The sequence below is a fragment of the Aquarana catesbeiana genome, linkage group LG11, assembly GCF_042186555.1.
Source record: "Aquarana catesbeiana isolate 2022-GZ linkage group LG11, ASM4218655v1, whole genome shotgun sequence".
NCBI classification, from domain to species: Eukaryota; Metazoa; Chordata; class Amphibia; order Anura; family Ranidae; genus Aquarana; species Aquarana catesbeiana.
Window position 1 is genome coordinate 108196176 of NC_133334.1, and position 16551 is coordinate 108212726.

The following is a 16551-nucleotide window of genomic DNA, read 5'->3' on the forward strand; positions in this document are numbered from 1 at the left end:
GATGGGGCAATTCTGATGGGGCAATTCTGATGGGGCAGTTTTGATGGGGCAATTCTGATGGGACAGTTTTGATGGTGGCAATATGATGGGGCAGTTTTGGTAGGGCAATTCTGATGGGGCAGTTTTGATGGTGGCAATATGATGGGGCAAATTTGATGGAGCAATTCTGATGGGGCAGTTTTGATGGTGGCAATATGATGGGGCAGTTTTGATGGGGACAATTTTGATGGGGCAATTCTAATGGGGCAGTTTTGATGGCAATATGATGGGGCAATTCTGATGGTGGCAATATGATGGGACAATTTGGATGGGGCAGTTTTGATGGTGGCAATATGATGGGGCAGTTTTAATGGGGACAATTTTGATGGGGCAATTCTGATGGGGCAGTTTTGATGACAGTATGATGGGGCAGTTTTGATGGCGGCCGTTTTAGCAATTTAGCTATTCAGCATTCCCACGCATTTTCCCCAGGAAATGCATTTTCTAGTTCAAGAGTGTAGTTCTGTTAATCTGTGCAGTGTCTGTGCAAACCTGGGTGACTCAGGGACTGGTGGTGGTTCGGGGACTAGAATCACCACAAACAATAATTTCCCAGCATTTACCAGCCAGACTGCGAACAAACCAAATTGACCCTGTCTAACAATTCACATCAAAAACAGGGATTTGTTGCACACATTTGCAAATATATGTGGAAGCCACAGTGCCCACCTCAAGGCTCCTCTATATACTGCGGTCCTAACTCTATAGTTTTGAGAGTCTCCAAGTAGGAGCATATTTATCAGTGGATGAATTAAAGGTAGGATGGAGCGAGCCCACTCCTCCTTAGACCCCTTTCACACTTATGCCGCATACAGACGATCGCATATTCCGACAAAAAAATCCTGGATTTATTTCCGACGGATGTTGGCTCAAACTTGTCTTGCATACACACAGTCTCACAAATGTTGTCGGAAATTCCGATCGCCAAGAACGCGGTGACATACAACACGTACGACGAGCCGAGAAAAATGAAGTTCAATAGCCAGTGCGGCTCTTCTGCTTGATTCCAAGCATGCGTGGAATTTTGTGCACCGGAATTGTGTACACACGATTGGAATTTACAACGGATTTTGTTGTCGGAAAATTTGAGATCCAGCTCTCAAATTTTTGTTGTTGGAAATTCCGACAACAAATGTGCGATGGAGCCTACACACGGACGAAATTTCCGACAACAAGCTCACATTGAACATTTGTTGTCTGAAATTCCGACCGTGTGTATGCGGAATAAGGCAGTTTTCAGGTGCTTTAGCGCTAGAAATAGCGCCTGTAAAGCGCCCAAAAACTGCCTCCCATTCATTGCAATGGATGCTTTCACACCCGGGCAGTGCGCTTGCGGGACGTTAGAAAAAGTCCTGCAAGCAGCACCATTGGGGTGGTTTGGGAGCACTGTATACAACGCTCCCAGAACGCCCATGCCCATTGCAATGAATGGGCAATGCTTCCGAAGATTCTGAAAACAGTTTTTAACCCATGTTTTGGGGTTAAAAGCGCCCCACTAGCGGCCGAAAAGTGCAGCTTAAACAGCCCCAGTGCACTACCAGAGTTCCACCAGCGAAGAATGCTGCAAGTGAAAGATCTGATTGTTGTTGCCATGGGTAACCAGTGGAGTGTTTAGTGCTAAAGCTGGCAGCCAGCGAGTGTACAATGTGATGTGGCAGGGATGATGGCGTGCTCCAGTAGCAAGGGGGTTGCTAAGCACAAGCCCCCTCCCTAGAGGCTGGTTCCCCATACCTGGGAATGGAACCGTGACACAGAGTCCCTATAAATCTACAAAAAAAATGGCCACTGCCCCCACCTATAACTGGTCTTTGTAGCAAGGAGCACTGGAAGGGAACCAGTATATGTTATTTGTTGTTTGTACCCATAGTAGGCCCCAGAAAAAATAGTGCCCATTTTGCTTTTTTTAATCCTTCCTAAATCAAACTTACACTAATACTAATTTTAAAAATGCTTTCTAAAAAAAGAAAAAATCCTTCCCAGACCTCTGACCCTTACCTTGACCCTAACACTGACCTAGATCAAACCTTGATTTGGCTATTTTTTTTTCTTTATAATTTTATTTTTTGTTTTATTTTTCCTTACACACATTTGTGTGTTTACATCATTCTCTCCTGGCAAGGAGAGAAATATACAATGTATTTTTGTCTCCATTCAGGCGAGAAAGAAAACACATGGGCAGGTGGCACAGTGACTGATCATTGTGATCGCCAACCAGAGGCTCGTTATTACGAGACGCAGGGCACTTAGTGAGAGCTGGGTCTCTGTACACAGCGCACTCCCAACACAAACACTGGGACACATTTATGTGGCCTTACAGAAGAAGACACACTTCTTTGAGGCAGCATATATGTGAACAGGCAATGGGAAGGGGTTAAAGAGGAACAGTATTGTTTGCTTGGGACACAGCACAGGAGCCTATACCTGGGTTAGAAGGAAGTATCTTGAGTACTCCAACGCTAGACCTGTGCCCCAACATGCTGGCTAACAGAAAAATGGTTTAACCGGTTCCCGACCAGCTCCTGTACTTATACGTCGGCAGAATGGCACAGAATGGTACGTTACTTTAAATTTGTCACCGTGTGCGCGCGCGCGCCTGCCGCGATCTCCGTGAGTTGGGTCGCGGGTCCCGCGGACTCAATCGCCACGGGCATACCCGCGATCGCCTCATGGAGAGGATGAACGGGGAGATGCCTTTGTAAACAGAATCTCCCCGTTCTGCCTAGTGACAAGTGTCACTCGATCTCTGCTCCCTGTCATTGGAGCAGAGATCAGTGACGTCACACACCAGCCCATCCCCCTGACAGTTAGAAATCACTCCCCTAGGACATACTTAACCCCTCCCCGTCCCCTAGTGGTTAACTCCTTCACTGCCAGTGTCATTTATACAGGAATCAATGCATTTTTATAGCACTGATTGCTGTATAAATGACAATGGTCCCAAAAATGTGTAAAAAATGTCCGCCATAACGTCGCAGTCACAATAAAAATCACTGATCGCCGCCATTACTAGTAAAAAAGAAATTATTAATAAAAATGCCATAAAACTATCTCCTATTTTGTAAACGCTATAACTTTTGCGCAAACAAATCAATAAACGCTTATTGCGATTTTTTTTTTACCAAAAGTATGTAGAAGAATATGTATCAGCCTAAACTGAGAAAAAAAATTTGTTTTTTTATATATTTTTTGGGGATAATTATTATAGCGAAATGTAAAAAATAATGCGTTTTTTTCAAAATTGTCGCTCTTATTTTGTTTATGGCGCAAAAAATAAAAATCGCAGAGATGATCAAATACCACCAAAAGAAAGCTCTATTTGTGGGAAAAAAGGACGTCAATTTTGTTTCGGAGCCACGTCGCACGACCGCGCAATTGTCAATTAAAGCGACGCAGTGCCGAATCGCAAATAACGCTCTGGTCAGGAAGGGGGTAAATCCTTCCGGGGCTGAAGTGGTTAATACAGACTGACATATGCTGTTATTGTAACATTATTGGAACTGTTCCTATTCATATATTTGTTTCCCAACTGTTTATCCTATTTGCTACTATTCTATATACTCTATATTACCATAAGTATTGGGACACCTGCCTTTACACGCACATGAACTTTAATGGCATCCCAGTCTTAAGCCTGGTTCACACCTATGCATTTTTTAGTGCGTTTTCAGTTTTGCAGACACACTACTATTACAGTCCATTTTTTTTTTGGTTTCCTATGGATGTAGTTTACATCTGTGCATTTTATGGAAAGGGCTAGGGATTTTTTTCTGATTTTTGGTTCTATAGACTTTAATGGATCAAAAATGTGTATTGAAAAACACAAAATGGACCTGCAATATGCAAACTGCAACCTGCATAGGTGTGAATCAGGCCTTTGTCCGAAGAGTTTAATATTGAGTTGGCCCACCCTTTGCAGCTATAACAGCTTCAACTCTTCTGGGAAGGCTGTCCACAAGGTTTAGGAGTGTGTCTATGGGAATGTTTGACCATTCTTCCAGAAGCGCATTTGTGAGGTCAGGCACTGATGTGGACAAGTAGGCCTGAGTCGCACTTGTTGCACACTTGTTGCAAGTTGCAGTTTGCATATTGAAGGTGCATTTTGTGTTTTTCAATACACATCTTTAAACCGCTGAAGTCTATGGAACCAAAAACCACAAAAAAAACCCTGGTCCTTTCCATAAAATGCACAGATGTGAACTACATTCATAGGAAACCATGTTAAATTGACTGTAGTGTGTTTCGGCAAAACTAAAAATTCACTAAAAAATGCATAGGTGTGAACCTGGCTCGCAGTATCCGCACAAATTAATCCCAAAGGTGTTCTATGGGGTTGAGGTCAGGACTCTGTGCAGGCCAGTCAAGTTCCTCCACCCTAAACTCACTCATCTATGTCTTTATGGAACTTGCTTTGTCATGTTGGAACAGGAAGGGGCCATCCCCAAACTGTTCTTACAAAGTTGGGAGCAAATGTCTTGGTATGCTGACACCTTAAGAGTTCCCTTCACTGGAACTAAGGGGCCAAATCCAACCCCTGTAAAACAACCCCACACCATAACCCCCCTTCCACCAAATTATTTGGACCAGTGCACAAAGCAAGGTCCATAAAATAATTGATGAGCGAGTTTGGGGGTGAAGGAACTTGATTGGCCTGCACAGAGTCCTGACCTCAACCCAATAGAACACCTTTGGGATGAATTAGAGCAGAGACTGCGAGCCAGGCCTTCTTATCCACATCAGTGCCTGACCTCACAAATACGCTTCTGGAAGAATGGTCAAACATTCCCATAGACACACTCCTAAGGCTGGGTTCACACTATTGCAAATTGGATGCGGATTTTCCCACATCCAATTCGCATGTCAGGAGCCTCAATGGAGCCATTTCACACAGCTCCGGGACAGCTGCAAAGTGAATTGCACGGGGGCCCTGTGCATCTTTTGGCCTGTTTCAGGTCCGAATTCAGCCAAAAATTCAGACCAAAATCGGACCTGAAACAGTGAACAGGGACCTGACCCCTGCTGTGAGCTGCTCCGCACAGAGATATGAACCCAGCCTTAACCTTGTGGACAGCTTATACAGAAGAGTTGAAGCTGTTATAGCTGTAAAGGGTGGGCCAACTCAATACTGAACCCTGTGGACTAAGACTGGGATGCCATTAAAGTTCATGTGCGTGTAAAGGCAGGCGTGCCAATACTTTTGGTAATATAGTGTAGTTGTTTGAGAGGTTGTTGTCAATTCCATTTCTCTGGTTGCTGTATATAAACATATATTATTATAAGATTCCCTCTTCCACCTGGATATGTCAAGGAGTGTGATGCTGCTTGTGAAGTTGCAGGTTCTGGGAACAGGGAACCTGAAGAAACAGCGGCTCCTTCGGGGTAAACGCTACATGGAAAATGTACTGGGAAATTCATATATTGTCCATGACACTCTTCAGAATTCTCTTGTGCCTCTGCATGACAAGGTGTAATAATTATTGGCAGTATGGTGGGCGGTATCCAAACAAGAAGACTCGCTGCTCCAGGTGAGGTTTTCAAAGCCTGATGATCTGGACTAAGGATGAGCTCTGGCGTGTTCGCAAGCTGCATGTGCAGAGCCCGCCAGGAAGTCGGCACAGCGCTGCGCTAATTACAGGCAGTGAGACATTTCCCGATCTCTGCATCCACACATCGGGAAATGTCTCACTGCTTGTGATTAGCGCTGTGCTGAGTTCCTGGCGGGTTTGGCACGTGCAGCTTGTAAACACGCCGGAGCTCATCCTTAATCTGGACAGGTGCCCGCCTTGGCTCGCCTCTGCATATAGTCAAAAGAAGAAATGGCCACACTCTGTACTTGATCAAAATTCTTTTATTCAGAACATCCCAAAGTGTTGGCAGAAAGCTGGTAGATGCATTTCACACACTCCAAGTGCACTTAGTCAACACTAAGCACACTTGGAGTGTATGAAATGCATCTACCAGCTTTCTGTCAACACTTTGAGATGTTCTGAATAAAAGAATTTTGATCGAGTACAGAGTGCGGCCATTTCTTCTTTTGGGTATGGTGGGCGGCACTGAGGTCACAGTATCCATACTGCTTATTCAGCCCAGTGGCACAGGGTCCTTGGTTGCAAAGGACGCTGTTGGCTGTGTACCTGACAGCCCCCGTCGGCTACTGGCAGGGAGAGTCCCATCATTACTCAAATAAAACCAATGTCATATTTGGTTATTGATGTCAGCAACACCCCTCTTTTGTTTACATTCAGCTCTGGGCTGGGTAATGTCCTAGTTGGCAGCTGAATGAGGTTGGGAATTAGTCAGTGATTGCTAGGAACCCCGTATCCGCTAATGCCTAGCAACCATGGGCCCACATTCATGACAGCTTCCTCAGCACACATGCCCCACTCTTAGGCCCCATTCACATATGAGCGTTTTGTAGCTTGAAGCCTGATGCCGCATACACACGATCGGACTTTATGGCATACTTTGTCTGGCGTACCGGATTTCGTCAGACAATTCGTTCGTGTGTGGGCTCCAGCGGACTTTGTTTTCTCAAAAGTTTGACGAACTTAGATTTGAAACATGTTTCAAATCTGTCCGACGGACTCGAGTCCGGTCGAAAAGTCCACTCGTCTGTATGCTAGTCCGACGGACAAAAACCAACGCTAGGGCAGCTATTGGCTACTGGCTATGAACTTCCTTGTTTTAGTCCGGTCGTACGTCATCACGTACAAATCCATCGGACTTTGGTTGATCGTGTGTAGGCAAGTCCGTTCATTCGGAAAGTCTGCCGTAAAGTCCGCTCGTGTGTACGCGGCATTAAGCTACAAAATGCTCGAGGGGAAATTATTGTCTATGGAGATGGTTCACATCTCCACTCCAAAAGCTCAAACAAGTTCTGGAACTTTCTTTTTAGGCAGATTTGGGCATTTTTCTGCTTTTTACATTGGTGACCTTTTGACCTGCACAAAATCGCGGCAAAACGCCATAAAAAATGAGGCAAAAATGCCATAAAAAACGCCGTAAAATCGCGCGACTTTCTGCCTGAAAACATTAAGCTCAGGTGTGAATGGGGCCTTAGGACTGGCATCAACCTGTATGCCAGCTCAGAGTTGGTCCTAATTACCACCTGTTTCCTAATGTAATCTGGATGTAATTCTTTTTGAATCTGTTGCAGCCATATCAACAGGTTCTTAAAGTGGCAAAACAAAAACCACCTGAATCTGCTCGGAGCCTAAAACGAAATTGTTGCAAATCTTTCCTGAATTAGGAACAGCCCATTTTAGAGGTCATACCACCAGAATAGTGTTGTAAATGTTTTTGTTTTAATTCCCCTGAAAGTGTTTAGTGGCTCGACAGTTATTTTGTGTGACTCCTAGAAGTGAGCAACAGTGTGGTTTCTTTTTGAAACATCAGTTTCATTTTGTATTAGTAAGGGTATATTTACACAATCCTCTGTGGTACAGGAACAGCTGACAGGTATTCAGGCGGCAATACTGCCGCATCCCAAATGTCTGCTTTTTGGTGTTTTTTTTATAGCCAAAGGAAGTTTTTATTCACTTCAATACCAGGTACTTTTACCCCCTTCCTGCCCAAACATATTTTTCAGCATTTTTCCCAAAAAGACTCATGGCTGTATTAGATCAAAAGGGTGCTTCTACTAAATACTGAGCAAAGGGTCTGAATACTTAGGACCATGTGATATTTCAGTTTTTCTTTTTTAATAAATCTGCAAAAATGTCAACAATTCTGTGTTTTTCTGTCAATATGGGGTGCTGTGTGTACATTAATGAGGAAAAAAAATGAACTTAAATGATTTTAGCAAATGGCTGCAATGTAACAAAGAGTGAAAAATTTAAGGGGGTCTGAATACTTTCCATCCCCACTGTATACTGCTGCACAATGGCATCGCTGCGCGAAACCCCATATATATACACGGGGTTTCTTTAAGAGTCGCCAGAGAGCACGCGCATGCCCACTGCAAGGGTTAGGGGTTAGGGTTCCCCTGGAAGAACAAGGTTAGGACTCAGGGATTGGAATAGGGACCACCCCCAAATGTCAAAGGTCAGCAGGCGTGTCCCCCAGAGGTCAAAGGTCAAGAGGTGTGGCTGACCCACCCCCGCCAAAGTGTTCCGCCTACCCCAACTAAGTCGGGGCATCAACCAGTCAGGGCATCAGCAAGTCGGGGCAAACAAGATATTTGGGGGGCACACCCTAAAAGATGCATTAAAGATGGTGCAGCCATAAGACCATGCAACAGAACAAAATATTACAGCGCACACATGCAAAAAAGACATTTACCTCCTGCAAGGAGGTAAAACACCTAAACACTTTCAAAAAATATGGGGATTTGGTCACACCATATTGCTATATGGTGCTTAAGCCCACTTACTGCAACAAAGTAAGGATGGGCTCGGGCGTATTTGCACACTCCACGTGCAGAGCCCGCCAGGAAGTCAGCACGGCGCTGCGCTAATCACAGGCAGTGAGACATTTCTCGATCTCTGCAGCCGTACATCGGGAAAATGTCTTACTGCCTGTGAATAGCGCAATGCCGTGCCGACTTACTGGCGGGCTCTGCACATGGAGTGTGCGAACACGCTCAAGCCCATCCTTACAACAAAGTACCCCATGGTCTGTGGGTCCTACGCTATCCATAGAATGGGAGATCTTGCTTCTCTGAACCATAGGACACATACACTCCTCTATATGGGAGAACTAAAGGACTCCACCTATGGCACAGGTGGACGCTAATGGGAGGCACTGATGAGGGAGTGGGGTGCTCCTGCCCAAAAGGATTTGGTCAGAATCCATACAATAGACAAACAAGATATTTGGGGGCACACCCTAAAAGATGCATTAAAGATGGTGCAGCCATAAGACCATACAACAGAACAAAATATTACAGCTCACACATGCAAAAAAGACATTTACCTCCTGCAAGGCTATTTAAAACACCTAAACATTTTAAAAAAACATTTAAAAAAAATATGGGGATTTGGTCACACCATATTGCTATATGGTGCTTAAGCCCACTTACTGCGACAAAGTACCCCATAGTTAGTGGGTCCTACGCTATCCATATCCAAAAGGATTTGGTCAGAATCCATACAATAGATAAACAAGATATTTGGGGGGCACACCCTTTTGGGAAGGAGCACCCCACTCCCTCATCAGTGCCTCCCATTAGCGTCCACCTGTGTCATAGGTGGAGTCCTTTAGTTTCATATAGAGGAATGTATGTCTCCCATGGTTCAGAGAAGCAGGATCTCCCATGCTATGGATACAGTAGGACCCACTAACTATGGGGTTCTTTGTCACAGTAAGTGGGCTTAAGCACCATATAGCAATATGGTGTCACCAAATCCCCATATTTTTTTAAAATGTTTTTGAAAATGTATAGGTTTTTTAAATATCCTTGCAGGAGGTAAATGTCTTTTTTGCATGTGTGCGCTGTAATATTTTGTTCCGCTGCACGGCGGGGAACCCAATGCTTGTGGCCGGTAGTCGCGATCGCCACCCACACACTTGATCGCGTGCACGAGCGCCAGCATAGGGATTTGTGTGTGTAAACACAAATCCCTGTGCTGTCAGAGGAGAGGAGACATGTAGTTTGCTCCTAGTAAGTAGGAACAGCGAAATGTCTCCTCTCCTACTCAGTCCTATCCCCATACAGTTAGAACACACTGAGGGAACACACATTTAACCCCTTGATCACCCCCTAGTGTTAATCCCTTCCCTACCAGTGACATTTACACAGTAATCAGTGCATTTTTATAGCACTGATCGCTGTATAAATGTCAATGGTCCCAAAATGTATCAAAAGTGTCTGATCTGTCTGCTGCAATGTCGCAATACCGCTAAAAATCGCAGATCACCGCCATTACTAGTAAAAAAAATAAATAAATTATAAAAATGCATAGAAATTCCATAAATCTTTCCCATAGGTTGTAGACGCTATAAACTTTGCGCAAACCAATCAATATACGCTTAATGCGATTTTTTTTTTACCAAAAATATGTAGATTAATATATATTGGCCTAAACTAAGAATAAATTAGTTTTTTTAAAACATTTTTGGGGATATTTACTATAGCAAAAAGTAAAAAATATTGTTTTTTTATCAAAATTGTCGCTCTTTTTTTGTGTATAGCGCAAAAAATAAAAACCGCAGAGGTGATCAAATGCACCAAAAGAAAGCTCTATTTGTGGAAAAAAAAAAAGGACGCAAATTTCATTTGGGTACAGAATTGCATTACCGCGCAATTACAAGTTAAGATATTAAAAAAAAAATGTATGCAGTACAGCATCTTCATATAACTGGTGTGGTGGTGAGCAGGGACACGGACTGGTGACAGTATGTAAAAATAATAATAATAATAATAATAATAATAAATCCTTTATCAATGATGTTTATTAAGATTTTCAAAGACAAGAAAAAATACAATTGACAGCGCATGGTAGCGACACATAGATTCTATGCTACTGATCTAATAATAATTATTTAATAATTGTTTTTCAATTTTTTTAAATATATTTTTCTTTACATACTGTGACCAGAGCAATACAGTCTTACCATAGTAACACTGTACTACTCTGGGGAGGTGATCAGGATTTTTTTTTTTGACACACCGTGATTGCTTATAGCAGTGAATTTCACTGTTATATGCAAGCATTTTTACTGAATTAAATAAATGAATTCAGTGTTTATTGTGATTAGCAGTGATTGGCCACAGCTAATCACATAGTACAGATGGGCTTTGATTGGCTCTGTCTGTACCATGTGATCAGTGTGACCAGTCACAGCTAGCAACACAATTGTAAACAATGAATGGCATGAATCAAAGACATTCATTGTTTACAATTGTCATGTAATCTGCTGTGATTGGTTACAACGATCACATGGTGCTGGCAGCGCGCCGGTACACTAATCTGTCATCCGCTGTGTCAGGTGGACAGTTCATGCCGGGGTGCGGCAGGAGGTGAGACTCATCATTTACAAATGATTAGCCAACTATCCTCTTATTTATCTAATTTTCTGTCGAATTTACATTCTAAAACTCCTTCTGTTTCTCAGCATATTCCTGTATCATCTGTTCGTTCATCTTCTCATGATGACAGTAATTTATTTTGTCAGCAGACAATGTTTCGCAATCAGCTGATTTACTTCCACCTGAGGATGTCCTTTACACGGGTAAAACAGCTACGCATTCCTTTAGTGCTGGCATTTTACCTGGTGTGCATTTAAAAGAGTCCATGACATGTGTTTTGTCACCCTTAGGTTTTCATTTACCTACTGCGGTTAAGGATAGGATATGGAAAGGTGAATTTATTGATATTTTATCACTTTTACCATCGGGTAAAGAGTCTTTTCTGAAATCTGATAAGGGTGAAAAAAATTGAGGAGGATCGTCGCAGAAGTGTTCCCAAATCTTTTTCAATTTGGTTACAAGGTTTTTGTATTTTTGCGAGTGTATTATGTGAAAAATTTCCAGCCCTTTTCAACATATTGATATTATACAGGAGGCCTACAAGTGTTTTTCAGGTTTTTCTTGTTTTTCATATGATGAAGCCTTTCGTCATAAATTGTTGGTTTACCCCAGCTTACAGTGGGGTTCCAAAGATGTAGGTTTGTGGCTTAACCTTTTCCTTCCACAGAAACTGAATTTTCCCAGGTGGACTACAGGTAATGTTGCACATACACCCGCAGTGCCGTACAGAAAAGGTATATGTTTCTCATTTAATGACAGCCAATGCAGATGGCCTACTACATGTAAATACAAACATGAGTGCACTATCTGTAGAGGTTTACATCCTGTATGTAAATGTTTTCGAAAATTGTCCTCAGCGAACCAGCAGCAGCCTCACAGGGAACTTTTTCTTAAAAGCAATAACTCCAGTGATTTCAACAAGCATGCTCCCATGGCTTCAGCGCGACAGGTCCGGTGGGGACGAGAAGTAGGTTTCTAAGAACCAAACCATGGACAAACACAAAGTGAAGAGACAACGTCTGGACCGAATCTGTGATTGTATCCGACCACCAATCCTTAATGGCCCTATGCCAGTCCGTCCTTTGGTGGCTCTTTTGGATGGAAGAGACTGCACAGTTGAAATGCCTATATTAAAGGATGTGGCTACAGTGGCATTCTGTGATGCTCAATCCACACAAGAAATTCATAAGAAAGTATTAAGCGAAGCTGTGGGAGCCCTTATGCATCACACAATTTTCCACAAAATCTCGAGAGGACTTGGAGAAGTTCAAGGCACTTCGTATCATCATAAAGATTGGCAGTGGATATGACAATATTGATATTAAGTCTGCTGCTGAATTAGGGATTGCAGTTTGCAATGTTCCCTCGTTTTCAGTAGAGGAGACAGCTGATTCAACCCTCTGCCACATTCTGAACCTGTACTGATGGGTCACAAGGCTGCACCAAGCTATGAGGGAGGGGAACCGAGCATCCAGTATGGAACAAATAAGAGAGGTGGCTGACGGGGCTGCCAGAATCCATGGGGAGACTTTAGGAATCATTGGACTTGGTCGGGTTGGACAAGCTGTTGCTCTGCGCGCAATCTTTCGGATGGAGTAGAGCGCTCTTTAGGTCTGCAGAGAATGGGAACTCTTCAGGAACTGCTAATGCATAGTGACTGTATTACACTTCACTGCAGTCTGAATGAGCACAACCATCACCTCATTAATTATTTCACCATAAAGCAGATGAGGCAGGGTTGCTTCTTGGTAAACACAGCTCGTGGAGGACTTGTGGATGAGAAAGCGCTAGCCCAGGCTTTAAAAGATGGCCGAATCCGTGGTGCTGCACTGGATGTCCATGAGTCTGAACCTTTTAGCTTTTCTCAGGGACCTTTAAAAGATGCTCCTAATTTGATTTGTACCCCACATACTGCTTGGTACAGTGAGCATGCTTCAGCTGAAGCAAGAGAAGAGGCAGCTAAAGAAATTCGTAGAGCCATTGCAGGTCCAATTCCAGATTGCTTGAGAAATTGTGTAAATAAGGAATATTTGATGGCAGCTGCACAGTTGTCAGGAATGGAATATGTGCATCCAGAGCTTAATGGGGGGGGGGGGGGGGGCAGCAGCAGCAGGATATAGTTTTCCCCCAGGAGTTGTTGGAGTAGCTGCCTCGGGACACTCAGCTACAGTGGAACCCCCGGTGGCTGCCTCACACCCGTTAATCCCCACTGTTTCTCACTCTCCGTCACCTGGACAGACCTCCAAACCTGACCCAGACAGAGAGATTCCTACTGACCAATAGCAATACTGTGTATAGTTTGGTCTCCTTTGTTTATTTTGTTTGTTATACTTTTTGTTTTTTCTTTTTTTTTTTTAAACCACCACTCCCATATTTGTGCTCTGTTCCCCCCTCAGTGTAGTTTGGGGGTCAAGGGCAGGAATCCCAGTTTTTTTCAGCAGCTTTACCCAGTTGATGGAATCAGGCTGCAAGCCATGAGGTGTATCATCTCTCCTCACATCGGAAAGGAGAATGTTCTTACCAGTATCTGGAAACCTTTAGATAATGCCTTTCAACAGATCTATTTTTTAACTGATTTAGTTTTAACTGAAATATGATAAGGGTGGGTTGTGCTTCTGTGTGCTGGGGTATGCTGATCTCTTCTGCTTCCTCTAGTACAAGACATGCCTGGTTATCTCAGGGAGCTGAGGCATCACCAAATTTTTTATTAGTAGTAGGTGTCTGCATGTTAACCCCCTTAGTGCTGGAGGACCTGTAATGTGTTCTTTTATAGTCTGTTGCTCTTCTCTTTACCCAAGGGTTGACTAAGGGGGGGGGGGGGGTTATATCATCTGTTTTATAAGAGAATTAATCTTCATCAAGGATTTATGTGAAGTGAATTCGCTACCCCAATCTGTCAGATTGTCTCCAACTTTATCCACTTTTAGGCAATCCCTGAAAAATTTCCTCTTCAGAGAAGCCTACCCTGCCTCCATCTAACAAATGCACTAGTTTCTTCATTATTTCATCCCCCACAGCTTTTACCCTTTTGTATAACTTGACCCTCCCTCCTAGATTGTAACCTCTAACGAGCAGGGCTCTCTGATTCCCCCCTATATTGAATTGTATTGTAATTGTACTGTCTGCCCTAATGTTGTAAAGCGCTGCGTAAATTGTCGGCGTTATATAAATCCTGTATTATAATAATAATAGAACGATTTTTCTCCCTATTACCAACAGCGGATTATATCGGAAACCCTTGCCCAACTCTTTTATGGAAAATATAATATAAGATAAGATTTTGAAAATTCTGGCTGCAGCCTCATGGTCTGGTTACCGGTCTTCTTGGTTGCTTTGGTTGCAATTTTTAAATACTAAGAAAAGTTCATGTATCTGATTGTTTCAAACATATGGTTTAATTATTTTTGGAATCTTTAATGTTTAAAGATTATTTATGGTCTCATATTTATAAAATTTTAGCAGGTATTTCATTTTTTCAAAAATTGAACAATTTAACTTCTTGTTTGACTTACTTTTCAACCTTTCAACAAGCATTTAAGGGTTACAAAAAATCGCATGCTAGGGTGGATGACAGGAGTCCTATACCACCTGAAGTTCTCATGTCTTTTTGCTCTATTACTAGTTCATTGTGTTTTTCCTCTTTTGAAGCTATTCTTTTTAATACCGTTTTTACTTTGGCCTTTTTTGCGGCATTGCGGATTTCTGAAATTGTGTCCATAAGCAAAAGCAACCATTCTGGCAAGTACTACTTTAAAGATTTTTATCCGGTCTAGTAAAACTGACCAAAAAGGGAAAGGTACTTGGTTACGATTGTTGGCCTGTCCTGGTTCTCCTATTTGCCCTGTAAGGGGTTCTTTTTATCCATGAAGATTTTTCCCCTCTCACTAAATTCCAATTTAATAGTATCTTGTCCAGATGTTGCAAATCATTGCATTTGTCTAAAATGCATATTTCATCACACACTCTTTCAGGATTGGTGCTGCCACAGAAGCGGCTAAATTAGGTTTTGGTTCTGGTCGCATTAAGAGTTTAGGAAGGTGGAAGTCGGACTCTTTCAAACTGTATGTCCGTCCTAATTTTCTTGTGTAATTATTATAGGTGTGCCTGGAGTGGTCTGGATTATTGGACACTCTTTTGTATACTGGGCGCATTAACGTGCAGCTGCTTGTTCTAATACTTCCAACTTGGGTCTGGATCTGGAAAATTTTCAAGTTTTTTGGTTTGGCAGATGGGGTATGCTGTGGGAGGAGTTATTGTTTGAATTTAGTACACTTCTTTTATCTTGGTCTGCTCCTAGCATTTTAATTTTACATTTGGGAGGGAATGATGGGGGACAAATGCGTACATTAGATCTTATTTTTAGTATTAGGAATACAATCCATCTGATTAAGATGTCGTCCACGAAATTAGTAATCATCTTTTCTGAAATTATCCCAAGGTTGTGATGGCTGGATTCTAATGTTTTGAGGCCTTTTGAAAAGGTCAGGAAGGGGGTTAATAGGGCATTGGAAAAATTTATGACCCCGGTTCTGGGTTTTTCTTACCGTCATGTAGATTTAGAAGGTGGGATTGTGGGACTTTATAGGTTTGATGGGGTACACCTATCTAACATTGGCCTGGACATAATGAACATTGCTTTTCAGTCGTATATTGAAAAGGCTGTGAGAAAATAGCGGGAAAGCCTGTGATTGGTTTTCCAAGGTCAGCTGACCTGAAATTTTCTAGAATCCTGGAGCCCCCTTTTGTCAGGATAGGTCAGCCGGGGTCATGTGCCCCCTGGAACATTTTGGGGTTTAGGATAGGTCAGTCGAGGTCATGTGACCCCCTGGAACATTCTGGAATTCCAGGGGGTCCCTATATAAAGGGCTAGTCCGTGGGGTCCGGGGCCAGTTGCATGAAGAGGATCAACAGCGGAACTTCCCACCCTCCCTTTCCCTTGTCGCGGCTATATTATGTGGTAGGGTCACTTTTGCTTTTAAGTAAATTAATATTGAAGACAGATTGCTTTTTCAGCTTTAGTCTTATTGGCTGAGCTGTATTTGCTTAAGTTTTGGTGTATTGAGTTATTTACATGATGAACTAAAATATGTGTGGTAATTTAATACGTAATGAATATGGTTATAAACCAATAATATATGCCGCAGCCAAGTTTTACCCAATAAAATTTTTGTGCTAAAAGAAGTTTGCTGAGTTTTCATTTATGTCTGGGCATTCCTGCCTGCGATCCCATATATTTTTTTTATTTTGTTGATGCAGAGAGTAAACTCGATTTGCTTAATATATAAGAATATAATATGAAGGTATGCAACACATCACACATTATTATTATTATTATACAGTATTTATATAGCGCCAACAGTTTACGTAGCGCTTTACAACTTGAGGGTAGACAGTACAAATACAATACAATTTGACACAGTAGGAATCAGAGGGCCCTGCTCCTTAGAGCTTACACACATTGTTGAAGCTACTGACTGTGAATTAGACAGTAGGTCTGTGCTAATTCTATGATGTCTGTTTATTTCTATAACATTCTTCTATGACAA

General features: G+C 42.5%; 1 pseudogene; it reads left to right on the forward strand.

Moving 5' to 3' along the window:
- The first annotated feature begins 11967 nt into the window (after positions 1 to 11967).
- On the forward strand, positions 11968 to 13288 carry LOC141112987 (C-terminal-binding protein 2-like; annotated as a pseudogene).
- The last annotated feature ends 3263 nt before the right edge of the window (positions 13289 to 16551 follow it).